The sequence below is a fragment of the Rousettus aegyptiacus genome, unplaced genomic scaffold (assembly GCF_014176215.1).
Source record: "Rousettus aegyptiacus isolate mRouAeg1 unplaced genomic scaffold, mRouAeg1.p scaffold_m13_p_13, whole genome shotgun sequence".
In the NCBI taxonomy this organism is placed as follows: Eukaryota; Metazoa; Chordata; class Mammalia; order Chiroptera; family Pteropodidae; genus Rousettus; species Rousettus aegyptiacus.
Window position 1 is genome coordinate 31,596,842 of NW_023416288.1, and position 26,303 is coordinate 31,623,144.

A 26,303-nucleotide genomic window follows, 5' to 3' on the forward strand; every position below is an offset into this window, starting at 1 on the left:
TCCGCCATTCTATAAAGAAGTTCAGTCCAATTTACTGGCTGAAAGGTCACGTGAAGGAGAACTGAGGTATCCCTGCTGACAGTTCCAGGTGACTGTCAGACATGGAGAACATGGCCTTCCATCTTGTCATAGCTAAACTTAGCCCCAGGTTAGCCTACCAGCTCCAAATAGTTGAACGAGTGAGCTCAGATCAACCTAGTAGAATAATTTCCCAGCCAACCTATGGAATCATGGAAATTAATAAAACACTGTTTTAAGCTAAGTTTTGAGGCTGGTTGTTAAACAGCAATACATATATGATATAATGGCTTAAAACATAAATAAAGTATAAGGTAATATAACTAATGACATTTGGAAAATTGTCCAATTTAATAAGGATTTTTGATTTAATAAAATAATTTGATTCAATAAAAAATAAAATCGTGTGACCAAATAGGAGGTTGAAGGGAATACATTTATTCTTAGTGGTTTCCCAAATCACATATTTTCATAACTAGCAATAGCAAAGAAGGACATTAATCAAATGCATTGCTACAAATTCTGAATCATTATGAATTTTTTTAATCTGAGAGTTGCAGGCAGTGGAAAAATTTTGTGTCTACATTTTTCATAGTAAATTTGATAGCGTGTTAAATATAAAATCCCTTCTTTTAGAAAAGATAATATCAGAAATATAAATCTCCACTTATGAAGGAATTCAGCTTCTCATGAAAGGGTAGCTATGAAGCAACCTCTCTCCATAGATCTAAAATCACTTTTTTGTTGTTGTTGTTTGTTTTCGATTACCGCGTTGTAATTCCTGTCTCCATGCTGGTAAGGAAACTTCTCAAATTGTTTTACTACAGAGCTTGTCTTTACCCACCTAAATTGTAGACCTTAATTTTTTATGGCTGTCAAAGGCTTATAAAATACATTTCAGATAATTGTGGAAAATCATAAAACCTGCCTGGGTTAGGAAATAGTAATAGTTCACAAATGATACTTACTGTTAATCAGTGCAGACATAGCTGAACTGCAAATGAACTTTTATTTTTTCCTGCCTCAAGCTAAGCCCAACGTTCTCCAATACATTATGATTCTTTATAATGAAAACCACAGGCCTTTTTTTTCTTTCTTTTCACTGCAATGATAACAAATATAAGAGCTTCTGACAGGTTCAAAATCTTATACACAACAGAGCATTGTTTATTACTCTGAGAGCAGCAGCAATCTAACACCATCTGCAAATAGACTAATGCCTGCATGGATGACCAAACACGATGACTTACGTGGAACTATGATGCTATAACAGTTACACAACTGTTAGTAGTTCCACAGAAGTGCAGGAAGATTAGTGGAAAGGTCACATGTCTCCTTTCCCCTTGATGGAAATTCCAAAGGTATGTGAATATTATTTTGTGTGCTTTAGGTCCCATTGCAAAGCGTTAGTTATTTAGAAGTCTTCCTGAAATCACAAATTTTAAAAGTAATTGTTCCTATGAGCAATTTTTTTTTGTAGTTTCTGTTATTGGAAGCTATGAGCAATTAATAATCTATCGAAAAATTGTAAAAACTAATGGCAGTGCATTAAATTTCTCTCATTATGTTCCTAGAGTCTATTCATGCTAAATCTTTGGTCTAGATGTATATCCAAAATTTCTTTTTTAAAAAAATTACTGTAGATGTAAAAACTCCAGTTAGAAGTCTAATGGGTTTATAAGATTTTATGAGACTTCTGTCAGATTTGTGCATTAATATGATCCATGCATCCATCCATATAAGGAATATTCTCATCTGCCAAAAAAAGCACTTAAGAATTCCAGTGAGTGAGTCAGTCTCAAACTTTGCCTGTAATTTTAAGAACTTTTGAATTCAGCTTAATAATGTTTTATTTTTCTTAAGATTAATAGCAGTCCTGCTGGTTATTTTCTACAGTCAGTTTTCCTTGAGAAACTGTCAATAAAGTTGTCAACAGTTTTTACATAGAAACATAGACCTTCTTCTACAGAAAATGAGCTCAGCCACCCTTCCATCTCATTCTGTATCTTGTGTGAATTCTGGTGCTCTCCCCAAGATGTCTGTATTGGTGGCGGAGGGGGGGGGATGTAGGTTACACTTCTATGGTTATGGATCTTTGATCTCCTTTTTCTGTGGCTTTAGTTGATTTTTAGAATGTTTTTACTCTTTAAAAACTGCTGTCCTTTTCTCAGTCGCTTCAGCCTAGAGATGAAATTCAGCTGTTTTCCTTGACTGCCTAACAAACAAAAATCCTACTCCCAGAAGGCCCTTGAAAAAGCCTTGTTTTGAATATTCGTAGGAGGTTGAGAGGTTTTGATAAGACTGCAACGTACAGCAAACAACTTAAAATTGTTTACTAGATGTTCTTGTTCTTTTACTTAAAATTCAAACATTATTTCATTTCAAAGGCAGTGCACAACTTGAACAATATATTCAAAATATGCAAAAGTCAAAAAAGCAAACATTCTTTCTCCCACCACTGACCTTCTGGCTACCGGTTCTCTTCCCCAGAGACAACTACTCTTACTGGTTTCTTTGTGTATCCTTAAAAGCTATTTTATGAGTATAAAAATTATGTGAATAGATTCTTATCTTTTAAAAAAAGAAGAAAAATATTTTTTCTTTTCTCACTAAATACTGAATCTTTGAGATGACATATAATCCTACAGAACTGCCTCAGTGCATGCTACTCATTGTCTAGATGTATTGTAATTTATTTAACCAGTCCCCTTTGAAGAACATTTAAGTTCTAATCTTCTGCTATTGCAAACAATGCTGGAAATCATATCCTTGCCCATATGCATTTGACACTTAAGCCAGTACATCTGTAGGGTAAATTCATGGAGAATAAATACACTTAATAGGTTTTGCTGGATATTATGAAATTTTGCTATCTATTTTTTTTTAACATAGACGAGATCATACTATAAAACAATTTTGATTCCTAATTTTTTTCTACTTAACTGTTTTGTCATTATCCTTTCCTCATATTATTGAAAACTCTTTATACACATTATTTTCAATGGTTGCAAAATAGTATTTATGTGGGGCTGCCATAAACTTAACTGTCCTTTTAGTCACCAATGTAATTTCTCTTCATCTTTTGCTGTTTTAAGTCATCCAATAAAAAATATCTTTGAGTAAAAATATTTATCTACCTTTCAGGGTGTTAACTTCTAGAAAAGACTTTTAGAAGAGAAATTATTAAGCGAAAGGACAAGAACAACTTTAAGACTATGCATTCTTATCGCCAGTGTTTTTTTCTGGAAAAGTAGTAATATAATCACTATCGGCTGTGTGGGAGAATACCCAGCTCACCCCATACTCACCAATAGTTCCTCTTAAAAAGAAAACTATATATATCTACATACATAAAAAACTATATGTATATAAATCTCTTATTTAGAGAAAAATAACATCAAGTTGTTTTAATTTTAATTGAGTATTCATAAAATTGGTAAATGTTTAGGGTTACTAGTTTTATGAATTTCTTTTGTAAATAGAAGATATGTACATACATATATGTTTCAGTTATGTTACCCTATATTAAAATTGTATGTGTGTGTAGTTTGTATATTAAAGTAGGATGGTTATATATATAGATTTTAGGCTATTTACAGTTTTATGACAACTCAATCATTGTACTTTTCACTTTCTTATGTAGGTTTAGGATGGAAAGAATTAACTTTCTGTAGCAGAAGAACTATTAGTATCCATTACTCGCATGCATATACCGTTTTCTCTTTTTCCAATTTTTAGACTGGCTTACAAATACATTATGGTGGGAGCCAAATTTTCTCACTGTTGAAGTGAGAATTTACAGATAAACCAGGAGAAGAGACTAGAATGACCCATACAGTAATGGATTAGAGTTGGAGACATCAGTATGAACTCATATTTAGCATAATATAGATACGGATTGTTTTATACAGAAAATATTTATAGGTATGTGTCTATGCATGGGTTATTATACATACATTTTCTTGTTCTGTCTGCTGAGAGGGCCTAGAAGCAACTAGTCCCAGTAGCACTGGGCACATGTAGCACCCAGATCCTGGTTTCTAAAACTATTCATCAATAAAAGTGACCAGGGCTCCTTGCAGAAATGGTTGATTCCAGGACCCAGGCAGGGAATATCCAAGGTGAGTCGGGAGCATCTTGTAAATACCAGAAAGGACATGATTTAAAAAACAAACAACTAGAACACCACCATGGGGGGAAGTCAAGGGACACAGAAGTCAAGTGAAAGTATTTCCAATGCCAAAAACGGAAAAATTTTGGTAACAAAATAAAGTATCGGAGTATGACCCACAACATAAAACAAATATATGTGAGTCCATACTGATATAAATTTTTGACCAAATAAGTAAATGATGGACAAGAACTACATATCCTGGGCTGAATTCTAAATAGTGTATGTAGATATTCTGATCTCAAGGAGGTGGAACATACATTGCTTCTTGAGTGTGAGCTGCACATAGTGATTTCCTTCCAAACAGTACACAAGCGGGGAGTAACTTTACAGTGGAGAAACGCTACCAACGCTACCTCGGCCTGGTGATCGAGGTCAGCATCAATAGCGGTAAGGTCATGCACCCTTTACGTGATCTGATGAAATGGCACTTTATCTCTTCCTCCTCAAAATACATGACCTTAGTTTAATCATGAGACAAATGGACACGTTTCAATAAAGGGACATTCTACAACATATCTGACCAGTAATCCTAAACACTTTCAAAGATCATTAAAAAAAAGAGAGAGAGAGAAAAGCCTGAGAAACGGTAATAGTCAAGAGGAGCCTAAGGAGATATGATGACTATTGTAATATGTTATCCTGGATGGGATATCCTAGAAGAGGAAAAGGACATTCGGTAAAAACTAAAGAAATCTGAATAAAGTATGGAATTGAGTTTATAATACTGTATGAATGTTAGTTCATCAATTATAACATATGTGCCCAACTAGTATAAAATGTTAATAATAGGTGTGTTGGGGGTATATGGGAACTCTCTATTTTCTTCACAATTTTTCTGTAGATCTGAAATTTTTAAGAAATAAAATTTCTTCTAAAGTATTATGAAGTATTTATGAAATACCATAGAAGGCTAAGAATAAAATGAGTACCATGTGCCCACTTCCCAGCTCGAAAACTGATGCTTGCCAATAGAGTTGAAGTCCCTGTGTGTCCCTCCTCATTTATACTCCCAACCCCCTAGAGGTAACTCTCCTGAATTTGGTATTTATTATTCCCACCCATTTATGGATATATTTATGACATTGTTTGCATGTTTTTAAATTTTTTATTAATTGCATCATACATTTGCTTTCGCAAATGTTCTACTCAGTATTAAGTTTATAAGACTCAAGTTACTTTATGTAGTTCTAATTCATTCATTTTTTTCTGCTATTGAGCCTTCTATTATAGGAATATACATACCCAAGTCTTTTGATCCCTTTGACAGACTCTTAAGGTGTTCCATCATTTCTGTTGAAAATCCTTCCATTCATACAAGACTCTACATCTCAATCTGGCTGCCCAACTCCTCTTTCTTTCACCATTTGCTTCCTCATCCCTTTCCTAAGTCTTTCTCCCCATTATACACAGCTCTTTAGTGCTCCTGTCCCTTATCTCAAACACAAGTCCCAACCTGACTGTGTGTATATATAGTTACAAAGTATTTAATACCTCAGCTGAACAAAAGGGCCTTCTACTTCTTCCCCCAGCACCTCCCATCCCATGCAAAACTATGGAAAAAATCATAATTTAAAAATTGCTCTGTTCACATGTGTTTTAAAATAATAAGAAAAATATCCATAGTCCTTTTATTTAAAAAAATTCAATAACTTCGAATATTTCAACCTATTAGTGAAGATGGTTAAAATATAATCTTGAGCAGTTTATGCAGAACAAATTTTCAATAAATGAAGTTTCTATAAAACACATAGTTTTCCATAACTTGGCAGAATTTGAAAAAAACTAGTTGGGTGTCAGTTAGGTATCAAGGTAAGCCTGTCCTAAGAGAAAATGAATATGTACCAATTTTTATGTAATGTCTATATCTTCTTTGTACATCTATATTCCTTTTTTTTCTATTTAAACTCATCTACATGGATAAAAGTTTTCTCTTTGAGGGGATGCAGAAAGAGTTAAGGATAGACATAAGCATCTTTCAGGTAAATGGAATCGAAGTTTGACGATCCTTAAATTCTAAAGAGAGGAGTGATTTTTGAACCTATAGGTAGTTATCTTGGGACATTTTAGTTGCATTCTAAACTACATAGAGTAACACTCCTGGTATTAAGGTATAAAAAATTAAGTCATCTTTAGATTTATTTTGAGATGATATTTACATAAAATCTATGCTGCTCGCCCAATTAGGAAACTATTTTTCACGTTTAAGACAGAGATAAGCTTAATGGAAATGGTATTTTTGCAGTATTAATCTGGCAACTACATGTTGCATGCATGAGAAGGCGAAGGTGTGTGCATGTATTTGTGGGAAAGCGATGTTGGTAATGAGAACAGAGTCTAAGTTAGGTGTAAAGTTATAGATTGGAGTAGAGAGAGTGAAAATGGAGGAAAATGAAAAAGACTTTTACAATGAAGTGCCACCATCACCTGGGCAGACCGATTAGATGGCAGGAGAAAAGGAGAGGAGTTTTGTAACTACCAGCGTGGGGAATTGGGGTGAAGGTGGTGCCACTGACAAAAAACCGGGAAGCACAGAGGGCTGCGGCTTAGCGCGCGAACACGACACTCCAAGGGAGCCGGCCCGCGGAGGGCTGGGTGTCGAGCCCCAGGTCTCCACGTGAGAGGCCGCGGTTGATTTGACAGTCAGGAGAGAGCCTCTCAAGGGAGACGGGAGGAAAAAACAAAGCCAGCAAAGGAGATGGGACAAAAACTGAGTACTGCAACATGGGAGCAGAAGAAAAAGAAGATTCAATTGTCAAATGCAGTCAACATAGGGCTTAGAGGAGGTTTTCGATTATGTTACATAGAGCTGTTCTCTTTCTACATCCCCAGCTTTATCTCCTGATTTACGTTGTTTAATTTCTATGGTGACACGAACTTCTTTAATTTCTACGCGATAGAACTTCTTTCTGTTATCTTGCCTTAGTAAGAATTAGTGACTCACGCTGCGGTTCTCGCCATGACAGGAGAACACAGTGGCGCGGTTTACCTAACGATTAATGACGAGAAATTGAAAGAGAAACAGAAAAAGAAAACTTCCCTTGACTGACAGGTTTCGTGAAGTCGGGTCCTGAAATATATCACTTTCAGACGCTAAAATGAGTTGACGTCCTCTCGTCTCCCAAGAGAATGGACATCTGGCTCAGCTGGTTGCAAAACATCCCTTGTTTCCTGCTTCCATCTCTATATCTATCATTTATTTCATCCGAAACATAGGACTGCACCTGAAAATTCTCTTTATTATCCTCTTTTACAAATCTCCTTTAACTCCACATCTTCATATTCCCTCAACAAAAGCTTACACTACCAGAAATATCTATCCTACCGTTTAATACATTTATGACTCTACTGATTGCTTTAAATGAACTGATCAGAGTTTAAATTATCCACGGAGAATGAAGAACAAATTAATGGCCACAAAACTACCCACCTCATCCATTTAGTCAGACACCTATTTACTGAGCACCTACACTATGTACCAATCACCAATAGAGGTGTTTGGGATACAAATTCCAATTATGACATGGTCACTGTAGCCAAGAAGTTTTCAGGGAGAGATGGATAAGTGAGTCAGCCTTTCAGGCGGGCGCTGGAGAAAGGATTGTCAGAGATAGAACTGCCTCTTCTCATAAGGATTATTTTATTGCTAGTCCAAAAAGGTGTGTCCTTTGAAGGACCTAGAATTTAATAAAGGAACCAGGGTTTTGGTTGGTTGATAGTTTTACAAACATATAATCATGTCTGGAATCTAGTATAAACATGACCCCCAACTTAGTTTGTAGGAGTTGGTTTATGTCTTGGTCAGTTATAAAAATAGGTGAATCGTCAGATTCAGTAAATGGTAAAGGATAAGAAAGTTTTCACACGCATGTTTAGGAAACTATTGCAGGACTTACTGAATATGGAGATTCTATTCTTGGTCTAGGTCGTTGTGTCTTCTATTTAGAATTTACAATTCCTTAGGAACCTAATAAAAATGAAATAGCAACTGGAATTTAATTCTTTTCAAATGCTCTTTCACACTGAAGTTTCTTTGCCCTTTAGGAAAATTAGGCAGATTGAACCAAGAATCCTTAAATTAAAAAGAAATAGATGCCTTTATCTACTACTTCGTCTCACAGTGTAGAATCACACGTAAGGCAACATTATACCTTCCTTTATGCGCCATTGACAAGGCTTCTGGTCTGGCTTTCCCTAGGCAGAGGATGACCAGTCTGTGGCCATCAACTCCCTCCCTCTCTCTCACCACCACAGCGATCTCACTTTGTGATTCAAATAAGCCTCTCATGAAAAACAAGTGGCGCAGCCTTAAATCTTCTAAGGCATTAAGCAAATTTTGCATTTTATGAGCGAGGATAATCCTTTCAAATTTCCAGAAATCAGTTTACAAGCCTGTGTGCCTGGTGAGCAATGGAAGTTGTGTGACAAATGAGGGACACAGAGTGTCCTCCAGGCAATCTGCGTGACATGCAGTAAATTCTCTTGCGCTGGCAGGTTGGCAAGTGCAGTGAGAAAACAAGATCAATCCCCCTTCGGCCTCACAAAGGATCCTCCATTTCTGACGACCATTAAACCAGAGGAGACGCTTAATGAAGTAGATGCTGAAAGCTGACAGGGGTATCGGAAATGAATAGAAAGAAAATGAAAATATTATGCACCAAATTGGCAGAACCGAAGACTGAGCGACTATTAGTGGACACACAAGGAGAGCACGGCTGCGTGCTTTCTCAGCCAGCTGGTAACAACGGAATATCTGTGCTGGAGGAAGTAGTAAAATCAAAACCCACACATGAGATCAAGAGTGCTTGGAAATTCGAGCTGTACCACAGAAAGCTGGGCCTACATTGGAAATTCAGGCCTGCCAGCGTGCAGAAAAATAAACACAGGTATGGTGAACGGGAATCTGAGTTGGGGAAAAAGGTGAACGCCGAAGGGCAGACTGATGAAAGAGAAGTACCGCACAGAATCCGAGGGTGGCAAACCTTTCATTCCCTCTCTCTTCTGGTCGTTTTTCTCCTCCGTCTACTGATCTGTTACTTGTCTGTTCTATGATTGGTCACCACATTTGTGCTCCCTATTCATTTCTTTTGCCATTTTCCTTCTGTGAATTTATTCATACACATGCACATGAAAAATAACATTACGATTCAAGTGGAAAGTTACCGCAAAACGGGGAAACATGGTGTTTCGCAGTTTTAACTAGTGTGATTAGCAGGCATGTCCATACAAACGTCAGAGTGACAAAAGGGGAAAACAAATGCATTGTAATCGACAAGGAGAAGAAAAGTGGCAAAAGTGCTACTCTCCTGCTTTCAAGGGGAAGAAAAAGGAAACTCTGGTCACTTGAAAGAATAAAAACTATTGAAAATCACATCCTCTTCATGAGAACGAGTCTCAGATCAGTTCTGCTCGGCTGAGGCAGCAGAATGTTGTGTACAGCTCCCTGGCTAACATGCCGCTGTCATGACCCACAGAGACCCCGTTCAGAAGCTGTACTTGGAGTGCTGCCATGACCCTGAGTTCAGGTTAGGTCAGGAGGACAGGTGCAGGCTACCTCATCTCTGAAGAAACATGCTGAGAGAAACGTCACTGCTCAGGAATGACTTGACCGAAATGGGAATTCCGATGGCATTGTTCTGTCAGGAAAACAGGAAAGAATGAAACGAGGAGGGATCCCACTATTAGGAGTAAATCCCATAGGCTGGACCTTGTTTGAAATAGAAAAAGGCTATTGATGGACATAGATTTATTATCACCTTGATTGACATGGCAAGAGGTAATAGGAATATAGTAACATGCTATGTTAGATCTATCTAACTAGTGGATATAGATTTTAAGCAAATTTTATCATTGCCTTGATTGACATGGCGAGAGGTGGTAGAAGTCTAATAAGCCACATTAGATCTGTGCATTGGATCACCCCCAAATGGGAAACTGGCAGTCAGTTTATAAAATGTCAGGGTTTTCTTGCCTGGCTCCAACAGCGACCCCCTCAGGTGAAACGATTTTTAATGATCCTACTGACAGGACCCGGAGCTTTGGTTCCAAATGGAATGAAAACATTCCATGGGAAAGCATTTGTTCAGCTTTGAGACTCCTTTCCCGGAGGTGTGTGGGTCTGCATCATGGAGTTTTACTCTTTAATTCCCACAAAGGTGAGTCTCGGGAGTCTGAGGTCATGACTGGAGGAATCTATATCCCCGCGCCTTGCCTCTGTTTCCAGTTTCAAAGTTTAAGCCAAAGGATGGGTCAGAGAAGCTAGCAGAAGGGACAAGCGGGAGGGGGGGGATGAGGGAGACAAAATGGATTATGAATTTGAAAATTGCCAATTATCTTGTATCATACAGCTCAGAGCCCTGGCACAATGATGAGCCACAATCCAGATTTTTCAGCTTAAATGGCTTTACATTCAAGCAAGCAAATTAACCATAAAATAGTGGGGGGGAAAAAAAACAAAATATCCCAAGAAAGAATAAACTGCAGATAATAAGCACCAATCTGGTGTTGAATGCAGCCCAAGATACCAATTGTTTTAAGTCACGACAAAGACAGCTGAATGCTCATCTTGTGGATGCCGAGCGAGGATGATTGCCTGCCATGAGGATCTTCTCTCACAAATAACAGTTTTTTTCGCTCTTAATTTTCTGCTAAATTGGAAGCTAACTGCTTCCCACATTGTCATCGGAACACCTGCAGCTGTGCTGGATTTCTGCGCACCATTTCTTTTAGGTAAAACAGCACTCCACTTCCTTCAGCTCCTCATTATGCGGAGGTCTTCCTTTCACTGCACTGCAGCACTAATGATGCAGGCAGGCTGGTCAGTCATTAAGTGACAAGCAAATGATACCGTGTGCAACGTGTGAGTAATCGGTCTGAACAAATGAAATCACAGACTTGCCTTTCCCATCATTCATTTCACAAACAGTAGCAATGTGCTGCACAGCAGGTAGTGCGGTTAAAACCAGCCTTGTAAAACAAATTTCCTGCAGCCCGTTTAAGTGAGCTGCGATGGGTTGGATGCTCCAGCTAGTGGATGGTCCCCAGGGGAGTTAAGGAAGGTTGGGGTGGAGGGAGAGAGAGAGGGAGGGGCTGCTAAGGGGAGCCTAGGTCCATACATTAGAGTAATTAAGGGTTTTGTGTCTTATGGGCATGTTTTTTTCATTTGTATGAATCTCAGAAATGACTGTTGGATTAGTGGACCCAAAACATACAGCAAACACTTCTCTGTGCCTTGTCAGGAGGTAGCTGTTAAGAGATTGAAGTTCTCAAATAAATATTCTAAATTTGGAGTCGCAAGGACGTCGCTGTAAATCAGAGAGATTGCTAGGAAGCTAGTGGTGCAAATCACAACGATAAAAAAAAACAAAACAAACAAACAAAAAAACACTTTGTGGCTTTTCATTTTCATAGTAGAGCCCCTTTCGATTCATTAATTATTTTGTGAACAGTACAACTGGCTACTAATAGAAATCCGACGTGCATGTAAAAGCTGAGAGGATGTCAGGAAACTCTTTGTAGTCTCAAACTTTGTACCTTCAGGCCTCTAGCTACTCTGTCTCACGCCGTGACAGGTGGGACAGAGAAAGGGGCTGCTTCCTTCATGGAACTGGGGTCTCCACTCAGGTTTCACACACAGCGCCAACGCCCCTGGCTCTCTTTGGCCCGAGGCCCTGGCCGATAAGGAAAGCGATGGCGTTGGGTTTAGAGTGTGTTCTGAGTCCTTGTGGCAGCACCGTCGGGTTGTGGGAGGACAGCCTGGAGCTCCGCGTGCCACATCGTCAGCTCTTCCCACACCATCAGGAACGAAACCGAACAGGGCTTCTGGCACCTCTTTTTCCTCTCACTGGTAATCCCGATTTTGGCTTCAAACTTACTCATCATGTCCTCGTAGGCAGCTGGTGAGAGCTCGCAGGAGAGGGCCTGGGCAATCTGGCCTGACTGGAATCACACGATGTGTGCAGACCAAGAAGCTATGCATCACACTAAAGGACACGCAGGCTTGGGCTCTGGCGTCCCCAAGCACTGGGCTTGCATTCAGCTTTCCTGGACACTCACAGACAAAATGTAATGCCCACAGCCTCCTTCTGTTCTCTGACACATAGTATAACGTAGAATGTGTAACAGGAGTGAAAGGAAAAAAAAAATTCCCCAGTTAAAAAAATGTGAACATCATGACGTTCCTTTTTGGGCGAGCCCAATGTTCTCTGTCTAGGACCACTTTGTGGGTGGGCTTGAACTCATTAACTGAAGTGATTGCGAAAAGACAATATAATAAGGTCTTTTTGCAAAAAGGCGTCCACTGCAAACAAGGCATCCTTGCAAAAGAATGATATACTATGCCTTCAACCTCGGCTCTATCTATGCCCAGCTATGAGTCTACCAAAGAAAGACCAACATGAAGCTGTCTTTGATTTCCCAAAAGCGTGCAGAGATTTTAATAGTTTTCAATAGCATATTATTGAATTCGTACAGGCTTATCGTAGGTAAACCAAACAGTATAGAAAATTGTATTAAACACTCCCTCCTTCTGTGTTTGCCTTCACCGGGGGTAACCGCTGTTGTGAAGTATGTTGTGTATTATCCCAGCGGCTTTCTATGCTGCACCAATCTTTGTAATTATACCCCACACTCTATTCTGCAACTGATCCAGACACAGTGGACACCTTTCCACGTCAGCATGCACACATCTATCTCATTCATTTTAACGTCCACAGAACAGAATACTTTGCCCTGGAGGTGCATTTTAGTTTGTTTAACCAACCTTCTACTGAAGGACATTTAGGTTGCCTCCAATTCTTAAGCTATTGAAAATAACATGGCGTTAAAATCCTTATATCTTCATGCATTTGTGTGAATATAATTTTAGGGTAAATTCCTAAAAACAGAGTTACCAAAGTTGATTGTTTTCACATTCGGTCTTCTTAAAATTAAATATGAGGTGGAGAATTGTTTCATGTTTCAATGACATTTACAATTCTTTTTGTTTATGGTTTGCTTATTTGCCCATTTTTCAGTTAGGTTGATGGTCTTTTTTATTTTTTTATTGATTTACAATTGTGCTTTGTTATCCATGTTTATCCAGTATGTGTTCCAAATACTTTTAAAAATCACTTTTGACTCTTTTATAACTTTTGTTTTAAGGAATTTTTTTGATATCTATGCAATTATAACTCTTATCTCTTATGATTTTATTCTTGACTTCGTTCAAGAATGGAGCACTGTCTACTATTCCGTATTCGGCATGCTGAAATGTGAAAGACTCTAAAAACACAAAAGTTTTTCTTCTTAATTCATTTGATGGGAAAACCTAACCTTAACCATGATAAAGCTATTTATAGTCTCTATTTTAATTAGTCTGAATGTCTATGCCTTGCACTTCAGACTTCGATAATCATTATGTAAACCATATTATTCTTTTAAAATTGAAAGGAGTGTGAATTTCAAAAAAAAAACATCATATATGGTCCTAAGACTTTTGGAGAGGGGATTGTGGCTCTGGTAAAAGGCATTTGTCTTGCACAGGAGCAAAGGCTTGCCAATAAAGGGAGAAGAATGGTGTGTGGTGAGGGTTAATAAAAAAGGAGGGGGGAAAGGAGGAAAATCGAAAGAAAATGGAGTGGAGGGGAGCACACAGAATTGAGAGGAGAAAACACTTTCATGACAACTCTTCCTATTAAGAGCTGCAAGAATGCATATCGATCAGACTTCAAGCTCAGTGATATTGTGTCTGAGATTTTATTAGGAGAATTGTGGTCAGGAAGTCACTTAGATCCCCTGCGACCCCTGCAAAGCAAAATGAACCCAAAAGACCTTGAGATTTTGAATATTATCAATATGAAAACGAGGTCATGATGAATATTATAGTGACTAATAATGTTGTATTTCTGCATTTCTTTGAGGATTTCATAGTAATTCTTGGTACTCTGGGATGAAGTTTTATTTCTGTCAAAGGGGATGTCCTAGAAACAGATTCTCCCAGACACATTTTAGGCTGAGCTTTTTAGATCTGTAGCATAGGAAGCCAGAATTCTCTCGGCTATGGTAGTTTGACCTAAAAGACCAGAAAAGAAACAGGCAGTTGGCCTTTTCTTAACTGAAACCAAAGAGAAATAAATAATTAGGAAGAGAAGGAAAGACCTAAAGGTTTCAACCCTGGTTTCACATTAGAGTCATATAGTCATCATTTAAGAAATATCGACAAACTTGAACATGTTCAGAATCACCTGGAACACTTGTTAAAATATAGATAGATTATTGGGCCCCACCCTTTGAGTTTCTGATTCGGCAGGTCTGGGGTGGGGCCTGAGAATATGCAATTCTAACAAGCTCCTGAGCGATGCCGGTGCTGTGGTCCAGGGACTTCACTTTGAGATCTTGATTTAATTAGTATGTGGTGGGACTTGAATCCCCACTTAACATTGCCAGTAGGTCCACTGTGATGAAATGACACATGAGGACAGCAGTTCGACCATAGGCTATACTATTCATTTCCTCCCAGGTGATTCAGATGGGCAGCTAGGCTGGAGAACCACTGAGCATGGCAAGGAGTATTGGTCTATGCATACCTGGCCAATGCAGCCCACAGTTTTCTTCCTCACAGTAACAAGGTAGCTTCAGACTCCTTGACATCTTCAGTACTTTATTATCTAAGAGAATAATGTTCTTTATAGGACCCCGGAGAAAGTGGTAACATTGCTTATTTTGAAGAGAAACATTTTCCAAGTACACAGATAACTTGGAGATGAGGGTATGACTGGGAATAAGATTTGGGAATCTCAGGTAAAATCTAAAACACTTTTTTTGTTGTTTGTTTGTGTTTTGCTTAGAAGTGCAAGTAGATTGGAAACAAGAGAAAGTTGGTTTCCTTATTTAATGGATTTAGAGATTTAACAATAGTCTATTGCTTAAGAGCCCACTATAGTGGGAGCCTAGCCCGATGTAAAAGTAAATTTTGCTTAAAAATCACAAAGAAGTAGAAATTCCAGAGATTGCACAGCTAAACGGTACCCTTAGAAAAGAAACTCACAAAGCAATGATTGTCAGCTCACTTTTGGAAACCCGATATCCTGCACTCTTTAAAGGAAAACCCTTTGAAGAACTGTAAAGATTAATGTCAACGGTACACTGGGCATATGCTTTGTTTAAAATTTCACGTTTGCCCAAGATTTTGCCTGTTGTTCCTAAATGTTGGAAGAGGCAGAAGACATTCTCCAACCTGCTAATTCAATCCCTGGCAGCCCGTAACACTAGACTGATTCGATCCTTTCTTATTTGTTGACTTTTTTAAAGAGTCTCTGGCAACATCGCTTGGCTCTGGGATTAGAGCCCCTTGACACTGCCAAAAAGAAGAAATCTGGGAATTTTCTGATCTGCCTTTGTTTTCCAAATCTGCTTTGAGGACACGTGGAATTGGTTCTGATAGATCATAAAGGCGGAAGTTAGAGAAAGCGGACTTCGCTGAATGAAACAGACCAAAAGGAAATAAGTCTTCAGAATCAACACTGCAGGGCTAGTTTGTTTCCTTATACATTAGCATGCTTATTTGTACGCTTACGGCAAGACTTATAAGTCTTCTCTGAGTTATATTTCACTACTATGCAGTCCACATTCAGGTGAGAACGCCAACTCTCCCAGGTGTTTGGAAGATGACGAAACGACGACAAAGACAGGTGTCTGGCTTCACAAGAAAAGGCTGCATTTAGCGTAAGTAGTAAGGGCAGGAGTGCTTTGTAATTTCTTCTTTAATGTAGCTCCTTGTGCCCAATACCCTGGGGTTGAGGCAGTTCCCTCACTTGGTTGACTCGTGAGACAGTGTTTTACTACTGTCTTCCCACACAGGTTTATTTATTTGGACCTGAAATACCTAGAAACCTAAGAGATATTTGATTTGGGGGAATTTAGTGTTTAACTGCTTTTCGGCCTTTACCTAACCTTCTTGGATGATAATACATAAGTCACTGAACTTTAGAGAAGACAGGGTCAATATCGCTAACAGGTTATCATCAACCCTTCATTCGGTGGCCAGCCACTTATGCATAGGATTTCCTTTTATCTAATTCTACCTATTTGAGGGTCATTTTGGCATTGATACAACTATGTGGATAGGAAGGGAAAGCACAGAAGGTCAAATGCAAACTGTTGGTTTTGTTATTTGCTGTTTGCTAGATACAGACAGCATAAAGACTTGACAGAAATCAAATCAGAGCTTTAGTTCCCTACCCCCTCTTAGTTATCATAATCTGCAGTGGGGAGCAGCCTGTCTGGGGCTTTCGGCCATCCTCACTGGCTAATTACTGAAAAGTCTTAGTGGCTCTGAGAGTACGGAACAGCAGCTGACTGTGAGGTTTCCGGTCTCACATGCTTTTGTTTTCTCCCCTTACTTCCCGCCCACCTTGGTATGCTGTGACTCTGGGCAGACAGGAATTAGGATGTCTCCTCTGGGTCCCCAAAGCCAGTGGACACCACCCCACTAGGGAGTCATCCTCCCCATCACAGAGCCCACACCCTTCTCACCACTTACATTCTCTTAGAAATCCCTCTGCTTCTGCCCTTCTGTAAATTTCCAGGCTTCCCAAGACTGTATGGGCTTTGAGCCTTTCTCCAACAGATTCCTAGTTCCTTGCTTTAGGTTTGTTCCCAGGAGCCTCCCTTCAATAACTGAGTTCCCAAATCCACAAAGGACTGTGGCTTACTTTATCTATCATGTTCATCTCAGTATATAGCATAACAGGTTTGTTCTTCCTTTTGATAAAGCCTGGAGTCAACCCTGGAAAAACATAATTTGCGATAGGCCCCTGTGATGCTTTCTGCTTGGGGCACGGAATCTAGAACTCCTACTCAGACAACTCTTTGATGCTTTTAACTGCCAAAGGACAAGAATAAAGCCTATAGAAGCTATACAGATCAGTTAGGAAGAGACAAACAATCCAAAAGGAAAAGGGACAAGAGGGGATGAAAAGATCATTGAAAAAGAGAAATCTTGAAGAACCAAGAAACGTTTGAGAGGAAACCGAACCTCACTAGTAATCAGAGAAATGCAAATTGAATCACCATTAGATTAGCAAACTTTTAAAACTTTGATCATATACAATATTTACAAGAATTCAGGGGTGGGGCATGAAGGGAAGTAAATGTTTGCAAGTTCTCCATGTAAGCACGTAAACTGCTCACTCTGGAAAGGACGTGGCAATAGACAGGGAAGCTGATGGTATACTTGACACGTAGCCCAACATTTTTCCCCAAAGTATTATCCTGGAGGAACTTATGTAGATACACACGAGATGGTGTTTACAAGGATGTTCATCAAAACATCGTTTGTAATAGTAAAAAGAGATAGAAACCTTCAAAAGATTAATCAACAGGAAACAGAGAACTAAACCATAGTCTACATTCATATAATAGAATAGTACACAGTGTTTAAAGTCGATGATCTAGAGGTCCACGCATCAATATAGATAATTTTTGAAAATACAATACAATTTATCTAGAGCTTAAAAGCACACGAAATGCTACTGCTATGTACACTCTTTCTAAATACTTGCTTAGGCAGTCAAGGTATTGAAACATCGAAAAGGTACACATCAACATCAAAACTGTGGTGCGCCTCTGGAGAGAGCGGGAATAGTGAGGGCTGCAAGGGAAGCTCCAGCTGTATCCGGAAGATTCTATTACTTTACAAAATGAAGCAAAATGGCAAAATGTTTATATACGTTAAATGTGGGTGGGTATAGGTAGGGGTACTTTTCTGTGTACCTGAAATATGTTTTTTCACCATTATAATAGCATCTATTTTAGTCACGAATGGCTATTTATTTATTTATTTATTTATTTATGTTGTTACCTCTTGATATGATGGATAAACCTAACAACTCTACTGAGTTTCTTCTCTCTTTCTGGTTCTCAGGCTTCTTAGCTGGGGCTTTCGCATGAAGCCCAAGGATGAAACCAAAAGTCGTAAAATGGATGTGCCGGACACCCAGAGTACTTTGGACCAGGCCGAGGCTACAAGTCATTGCTCAGACACTTCCAGAAAGCTCTTTTTGTTTCGTTCTCCTTTAAATGCTACATAGAAAGAAACAAAAGGAGATGCCCCCCATGGCTTTAAGTCAAACCCTTAATTTTATCTGAATATAGTTTTTTTTGTCGTTTAATTACTGCCATTTTTCTTTTCTTTCTTTCTCTTTTTTAAGCTTCCAGATTGCTGTGTAATTTTTGTATCTATGCAGATTAGACTAAGAGTCCAGGAAGATCCAGCCACATAATTAAAGACAGCAGAATCTTCCACTTACATCCATCTTCCCCTATTTAAAAAATGACATTTTCTGTTTTCTAATCATACGTTGCTGGCTTCCAGGTTTTTACTTTAGACAAATATTTTATGTTCAAAACCTTCTGCACTGACTTTGCAGCCTCTCAAGTAAACATGGATTTGAGTTGACATCTCCAGAATTCACTGCCATTTTTGCTCTGTGTCTAATTCTAGGAAAAACAGTGGGGACCATATAAAAAATCCTTCCCTCATTCAGGGTCCTTTCCTTGAGAGCCTTTGCAGGACCTCAAATTAGAGCTTTTATAGACTTGGAAAGACCTCCTTGCTGCCCCTGGATCTCCTTCTGTTGCCTACCTGGCCTTCGAGTCTAAATGACTTTAAGAGATGTCTATGCAGCAACGATGTGTTATCAGTCGGTATCTAGAAAAACAGATGGCACACCTACATTTTGGAATTTGAAGAAAGTTCATTATGGGAACTGTTTACAAAGATGTCATCAGGGTAAAGGAAACCACAAGACTAGTGGTGACTCTGGGGCTTTTACCTCCCATTGGCTTTAACGGGCAAGGGGAAGGGAATAGTTATCTGTAGGAAGAGAGAGGTATGTGTGGAAAAGGTAGCTAACAGAGGTTATGACAAAGGCACCACTGCAGGAAGGAGGCCAGAAACATATACCCCGAGGCACTCTCCACCCTCCCTCCATTTCCTTATTGGTGTTCCCCATTGGCCAGACCTGAGGAATCACAAGGCAAAGAAACTCACTGATTTCAGGTCAACCTTCCAGAGCACAGTGTAGGGCTAATAGAGAGAGTAGATATCCAGCTCACCAGCCAATCCAGATAAAGTCTGTAAATGCACTTAGGTGTCTACATGCTTAACATTCTGCATATGCTAATGTGCATTAGAAATAATTCCAAGGATAAGACAGTCAAACTCTTTATGCAACTTACATGTCATTTGGAGATGCTCTGATTCCCAAACTATTCTACTAGTGGGGCTTAACAATGAATCAGCTCAACATTATGCTGAGTGTATAAGTAAAGATGGTCATTGTAGGAAGAAGCACTGACCAGGAGTATAACAAAATAAGAACAGATGCAAATTGACATAATAATAGCTGATTTCTGACATAGAAGAGACCTATTTTTGTACTGTTTTATACAACATTGATAGTGATCTTACTATTGACAGATGTTGAATCATCAAAGAAAATGTATTGTGTTCTAACGTTAAGATTTATTAAAACATATCTATTAACTCTGATACATTATTAAATTTTAAAAATATGACCAGTTGTAAAATATATTATTCCCATGCTAGAGGTGTTTCTAAGAGTAAAGGCACAATTCCTGTCCTGCAAGACAAAAACAAATGGTCCTATTCTGCTAACTAGGAAAGTAATAGACAGGTTACTTTCTACTAAAATGGTCAGATCCAAGCTCAGACACAGGTCAAGACACAGCCACAGCCACGCCTGAATATTGCGCCTGCTCGCTGGCCCTGTCTGAATCCTCTGCCACTTAAAGCTCCTTCTTTCTGTCATAACACATGTGTTTTGTGCTTGTCAGCATTCTGGCACATAGCAAGTGCTTGGCAAGTGCTAGTAGTAGTAGTAGTAGTAGTAGTAGTAGTAGTAGTAGTCGTCGTGATACATATAATACTAATAACTACAAAGAAATTCAGAGAGCAATCAGAAGAAAGTTCATATGTACCTATAGTTAGAAAACTCAGAATATGTTTTACTAAGAAATTAACATTTGAGATAGGCCTTAAAGGATGAGTGGATTCTAACAAGTGAAAAAGAGAGCGGGACTGGCAAAGAGTTCTGGGTCAAGGGAACAGCATTTGTGAAGGTAGTAAACATTGCTTACAAATGAGATGCAGGTACATTAGTCATATTCTTGGGCTAGAGATGTTGGACTTCATTAGGTTAACTTTGGAAAGCTGTTGAAAGAATTGAAGAGAGGAATGGAAATAATAAAAATAAGAGTAGCTAATGTTTACAGAGCACTCACTATGTATCAGGCACTGTTCTAAATAGTTTACACGTGTTAATCCGTTCATCCTCACAAACATCCTATGAAATAGTTGATCTTAACCACTATGTTGGGTTAGGTGCTAGAGGTAATTTCAAGATTATATACAGTCCCTGAATTCATATATACACTTATTCATATATAAAAGAGAGGGAATCTTTGCATAGGATTTTAGAATGTCAGAGTTGGGAGGTGTTCTAAAGTTATCAATTCATGCACTCATCACAAAAATCCCATGAGGTAGGTCCTATTATTATCTCAACTTATAGACAAGGAAATTGCAGCAGAGGGCATTCATGTAATTTGCTTGGATTCATACAACTAGCAAGAAGTACCAAAGATTTTGATTTCTGTTGTCAGAGTGTTTGCTTTTTACCACCACTGTGCTATTCTCTTCCTTAACAAATCTCCCTTTAGACCTGTTAGCTGTCCTTAACTGGGTGAAAAACCTGGGGCTACAGAGAGAGATGGGAAGTGGCTCTTGTCTTCAGGGAATCCAGGATTTCAAGAAGAGTTATAGTTACAATCACAGTAATTATGATAAAAGCTATGGTGAGGGCATCCACCAGGGGCTATGAAGACTCAGAACTGGGGAGTTCACTCTCTGGGGCAGGATTCACAGTAAGTTTCCCTTGGAATGTGCCACTAACTAGGTCAGGACTGTGCACTAATCTGTCGAGAACTGGAAGAACTCTTTGGGCAGGAAAGGCAACATTTGCAAAGATAAAGAGGTGGGAGAGAACATGGTAGGCGAGGAGTGACTGGGATTGGTTATGGAGATGAGAAGCAGCCGAGAGGGTAGAATGAGGTCTTAGAATTGGCTTGGATGGAGGGGTAGGTGAGTGGGGGGCAGGATTCTTGTCTGATGCGGTGGGGTAGAAGGTAGGGTGAGTCGCCAGGATAGAGAACTGAAAACATGAAGGTTTAGAAGAAGAAAATCTAGAGGTGGGGCTGATGAGGGAGTTTCAGACACATTCATTTGAGGTAGGGGTAGGACCTCACCGTGGAGGTATATGCAGTAGGCTGTTAGAAATAAGAGTCTATAGGCAAGAAAACTAACATCTATTGTGATGTCTAGGGTCTGTAATAGGCATTAATGATATATCATATCATTTGTCATCATGAAAGCTAAATAATTCCACAACTCTAGGGTGGTTTCAGGAGTCAATACATAATACAGGGCACAAAAGCCCTGGGAACCCCATGACGGCATGTTCTCGAAACAAAATAAGAATGTGGAATTTGGTCTTTTGAGAAGTAATTTGCATTTGGAAGAGGTAAAGCAGATTACTCAGGATAAAATGTCTTGGTAAATAAACAATTATGCCATAAAATAAAAATAATAAATTTTTAAAAATGTATACCTAAAAGGAAGAGGACATTAAATTTTGGCTTGGTGCTGGTTCTGAAGGCAATTTAGAAAGATGTCGTGTTTCCTTAGAATGATATTTGCTAAACAGGATTGCCAAGTATAGTATCAGACAGGCAGGCATCGGTAGAAGCGAAGGAGGTAAGTAAGTGGTTTCACTTCAAGGGCAACAAAGTACAAGGTCCTGTGAAGGTCAAGTGATTTGCAGGTGCAGGAGGGTGAAACACAAAAGGCACCGAGGGACCTCGAGAGCGAGCGTCTCCTTACACTTAGGCCCCAAGTGCCTCATTCGCATCACCCTAGTGCTGGCTCTGGTGATCTGATTAAGAATCATAAAGAGGCTGATTAGGCAGTAGGTGGCATTTAGTTCAAGAGAGAAGAGAATGGGGCCCACACGGATCCACTCATAGGTATTCCTGAAGCCCATGTGTCACATGATGAGGACAGAGCCAGCGGTTCGCAAACTGCCTGAATATTGGAATCATCTGGAGAACTTCTCAAGCAACCAAGTGCCCGGATGGTGCCCTTCATAGGTTCCGATTTCACTGGTCTGGAGTAAGACTCAGACACTGGGTATTTTTCATCTTCCCCAGGTGATTTTGATATTCAGAGAGGGTGGTGAAAGGCTTACCTAGACAAGGTGACAACTATAGGCAGGGAAAAATGGGATCTAGAAAAATGCCAAGTGTATGGCTGGAAATGTGCAAATCCTTAGTCACTGGAAGTCACTGTAATTTATTAGTAACATTATAATAAGACCCTCATGAGTCAACACCAACTTTGTCCACCAAACATAACCACCCAGAATGAGGAGATTTCACCCACTTAAGTAAAAAGGTATGTCTGTGAAAAACACAGAGCTACAAATGGCTCCTAAAAAGATAAAAAGTGCTGGTTTATATAATATCGATTTCACAAAACTGGGGAACCTTCACGAAGATTCTTGAATAAGAACTGTCAGCTGTGGTTAGCGTAGGGCAGAGGGAGTCTCGTGACGCGTGAATAAAAGCAGATCGAAAAGTGTTTATTATAAGCACGTAGGCAACGTTCAAAAGATAATCCAGCTATCTCTATGAATCCAGCTCTCGGCTGCACATTACGGAACGAGGGAGAGAGTACTCTCTTGAAATAAGTACAGTACAAAAGCAGAGAGTTCCCACCAAAAACGAAAAGGAGAAACCCACCCTCTTTTACGCTCCATCTTCATGGAAAGTTTTATGCGTTTTTTTTTTTTTTTTTGCCCCCTTCCTTCTCTCCTTGCCTCCTGACACCCTCTAATTAGCGCTCGCATCTCTGCCTCTGGCACCGTGCGTGCTGTAGGTGGCTGGCGTGACATCGGATGCCTGCCCCTGCAGTGCAATCAGGCACCCTGTGGCGCACAAACAAAAAGCCCAGAAAGCCTGACCCAACTATTTTCCTATGAATAGAATGTGCTTTCTTTATCGAAATGAAAGGTGTTTGTGTGCGTCTCTTTGTATAGAGATGAGCTATACATATAGGCATAAACATAGGGGACCTTATGCATGTGCATTGCATGTGAGTTTCTTAGTCTATTTTAAAAAGTTCAGGGTCAAAAATATTTTGCTGTATCCTCAAATAGGATTGGAAACTCCAGAAAGACTAAACATTTGTCCTCCACGTCGGAAAGACTAAGAGGAGCTAGTGCAACTTTCTAAGAAGGAAGCTTAGTGAGCTGAGTGAAACTTTCTTGATCTTGAGATTAAAGAAGCTCCCCCCAAATAGGTAACCCTCCCTTCTTCCAACTTTTTTAATGACATCATTAGGTAGAATTTCTTCCTTTGCTTTGGAGAGAAAGATGTTATATGGAAAATTTTTTTCATGATCAAACAGCCAGTTAGGATTCATTGCATGACTAGCAAGGGCTGAGAATCCAGCCTTGTTGCATAAAAATCCCTTTAGGTCTTCCCAAGTGTCATTTTCCAGAGAGCTATGATACCACCCCACCATGGGTGCTGAGATGTTGAAAGATGATGATGGTGGTGGATGGTAATAATCAACCTAAAAATGGTGCCATTGAGGATTTGTGAGGAGACAGCCTTTCACTGCAGTGGCAATACATGTTTGAAAGTCCCAATACTAATGCTAAAGGGATTTGTGTTGAGGCCAGTGTAGCAGAGAATATGGTGACTAGCTAGACTTATCAAAGCCCACTCAACTCTAAAATATAATGGTGTGTGAACTCAGCAACAGTCCTTACTGATGCCCTGAATCTGGGAAGCAGGTCTCCCTTTGCCCTATGTCTGTCGGACACTAGAGTGGATACTTTCTGCTAGGGTTGAATGTTTGTATGCTCCCAAAATCTCTAATTTGAAATCCTTAGTCTAAAGGTGATGGTATTAGGAGATGGAGCCTTTGGGAGGTGATTAGGTCAGGAGGGTGGAGCCCTCATAATTGGGATGAATGCCCTCATAAACGAGGCTCCAGAGAGCTTGCTTATCCCTTCTACCATGTCAGGATACAGCAAGAAGGCCCCAGCTGTGACCCAGGAAGTGGGTTCTTGCCAGACACCAAATCTGCAGGTGCTTTGATCATGTACTCCCTAGCCTCCAGAACTGTAAGAGATAAATTCCTGTGGTTTAGAAGCCACCAGTTTAAGGCATTTTTGTTAGCGCGGCCCAAATGGACTAAGACATCTTTTTAAATGGTTAGTAGTAAAAGGTCCTGCTTGTTCTACTACCATAGACAAGAGGGTCCATAGACACCCCCCGCCCCCGCATTTGCCTGGGACAGCCCCAGTCAAGCCCCATTGTTCTGGTGTAATTGCTAACAGAAACTCCTCTGTCATAGGTGACCAAGTTTGGAAAGTGAATTATATTGTCACCCTAGTAAAAACGGAGAACTTGACAAGAACTTGATGTATATAATGTAGGATTCGAAACTGACTGTTACCTTTGGGAGCCTGGTTAATCTGAAGCTAGGAAGAATCTTTCTATTATTAGTGATAATCAACAGCATTCTATGTTTTAAACAAAATGAATTATTTTTTAAGCCTTTCTGTGGTGTCTACTCTTTGTTGTCATTTGTTGATGGTTGGTAGGCTGTCCCAGACAGTCATTCAGTACTTGGGGAGGGGCACAGATGAGGTGGCAGGTGGGTACTGGGTGCTCCCTCCCCAGGCATTGCACCAGAGGAGGCTTCTTTTCTAACTCATGCAAAAACACCTTGTGGCTAATGGTGACCTCAGACACAGCTAGCCTCTCACATTGAAAAATACAGTTTTATTGAAGAGATGAGATGAACACATCACAGCTATCACTAAACCGTTTAAGACAATATAGAATTAAGAGCTAAATTTGGAGTGCCTCGGGCAGGACAGGGTAGTGAATCAATAAAATGTTGAACAAATAAATGAATGGATGATATCAACTACTGTAAGTGTGCTCTGGGTCCAAAGTGGGGGAAACTGACAAGAGTTAGAGTAGAATGAATTAATGGATGAAGGAGATGAGAACGCTCATAAAAAGAATCAGCTGGGTTGAATAGATGGGGAGGATTTATGGGGGGTGGGGGTTGGGAGGAGCCTCCCACTTCAAAAGAACAGCATGAGAAAGGGGGCCACACAGTGCAATAGGCTGACACTTGAGGAGAGACGAGATGTCCACTAGCTTCCTCAGAAATAGATGCCTGACATTTTAGATATAGCTCTGAACACATTTGGAGCCTCTGAATTCTTTGAGGTGGGGGAAGAGAGTCAATGCTGACAGTTCCAGATGAACATGAGTGACCAATGTTGAGCATGGACATACTAAATGCCAGGGGCCCCACAAACTCAGGGGCCTTCAGGGGCCAGAGAGGCAAGTGTATGAGTGAAGCCGACGGAGCGTAAGAGCCGACTAGTGCGGGCTTGTGTCTTCTGGATGGTGTGTAGCTCTTTTAAAGCATTCAAACTAACTGAAACCCACTCGACTCTCCAAAGAACTCATCTGTGAGCTGAACTGAGCCTCTGGTTACCAGTTTGCAATTTACAGACCAGTGGAATATCTATATGTCATCGATATTTCCAAATAGCCTAGAATGCTTAAAAGTGTAATAGCATAAAAGCTCTATGAGGTGAGGGATCTTTGTCTGTTTGTTCCCTAATGATGTATCCCAAATACCTAGACAAGATGGTAGCACATGATAGGCACTCAATAAATGTTCATTGAATGAATATTCAAGAGACATTTTGTATTTATCCTTAGAAAACTCAGTGGCCATGAGGTTAGCTGTCTGGATAGAGAAAAGGAAGATCGTTCTGTTTTCCTCATGCTGTTTAGCTGTGACTTTTTTGGTTGAAAACCTTTGTAACTGATTATTAAATAGGTCCCAATTCTCTATTTCATTGGGGAGAAATTATGCAAGACCTGTGAATTTTGACAGTCTCCCTATAATCTATATTCATAGCAGATGAACTCAGAACAAATCAGATCATGCAAGGAG

General features: G+C 39.6%; 1 long non-coding RNA gene across 2 annotated transcripts; it reads left to right on the forward strand.

Annotated features, from left to right (window-relative positions):
* Nucleotides 1-1,319: 1,319 nt before the first annotated feature.
* LOC118610706 lies at nucleotides 1,320-19,125 on the forward strand. Of its 2 annotated transcripts, none has more exons than XR_004953926.1 (3): nucleotides 1,320-1,379; nucleotides 15,791-15,892; nucleotides 18,093-19,125. It is a non-coding gene; the product is annotated as an uncharacterized LOC118610706 (long non-coding RNA). The 2 variants fall into 2 exon arrangements; XR_004953925.1 differs by having other exon boundaries at nucleotides 1,336-1,379; nucleotides 15,479-15,892.
* Nucleotides 19,126-26,303: the final 7,178 nt, after the last annotated feature.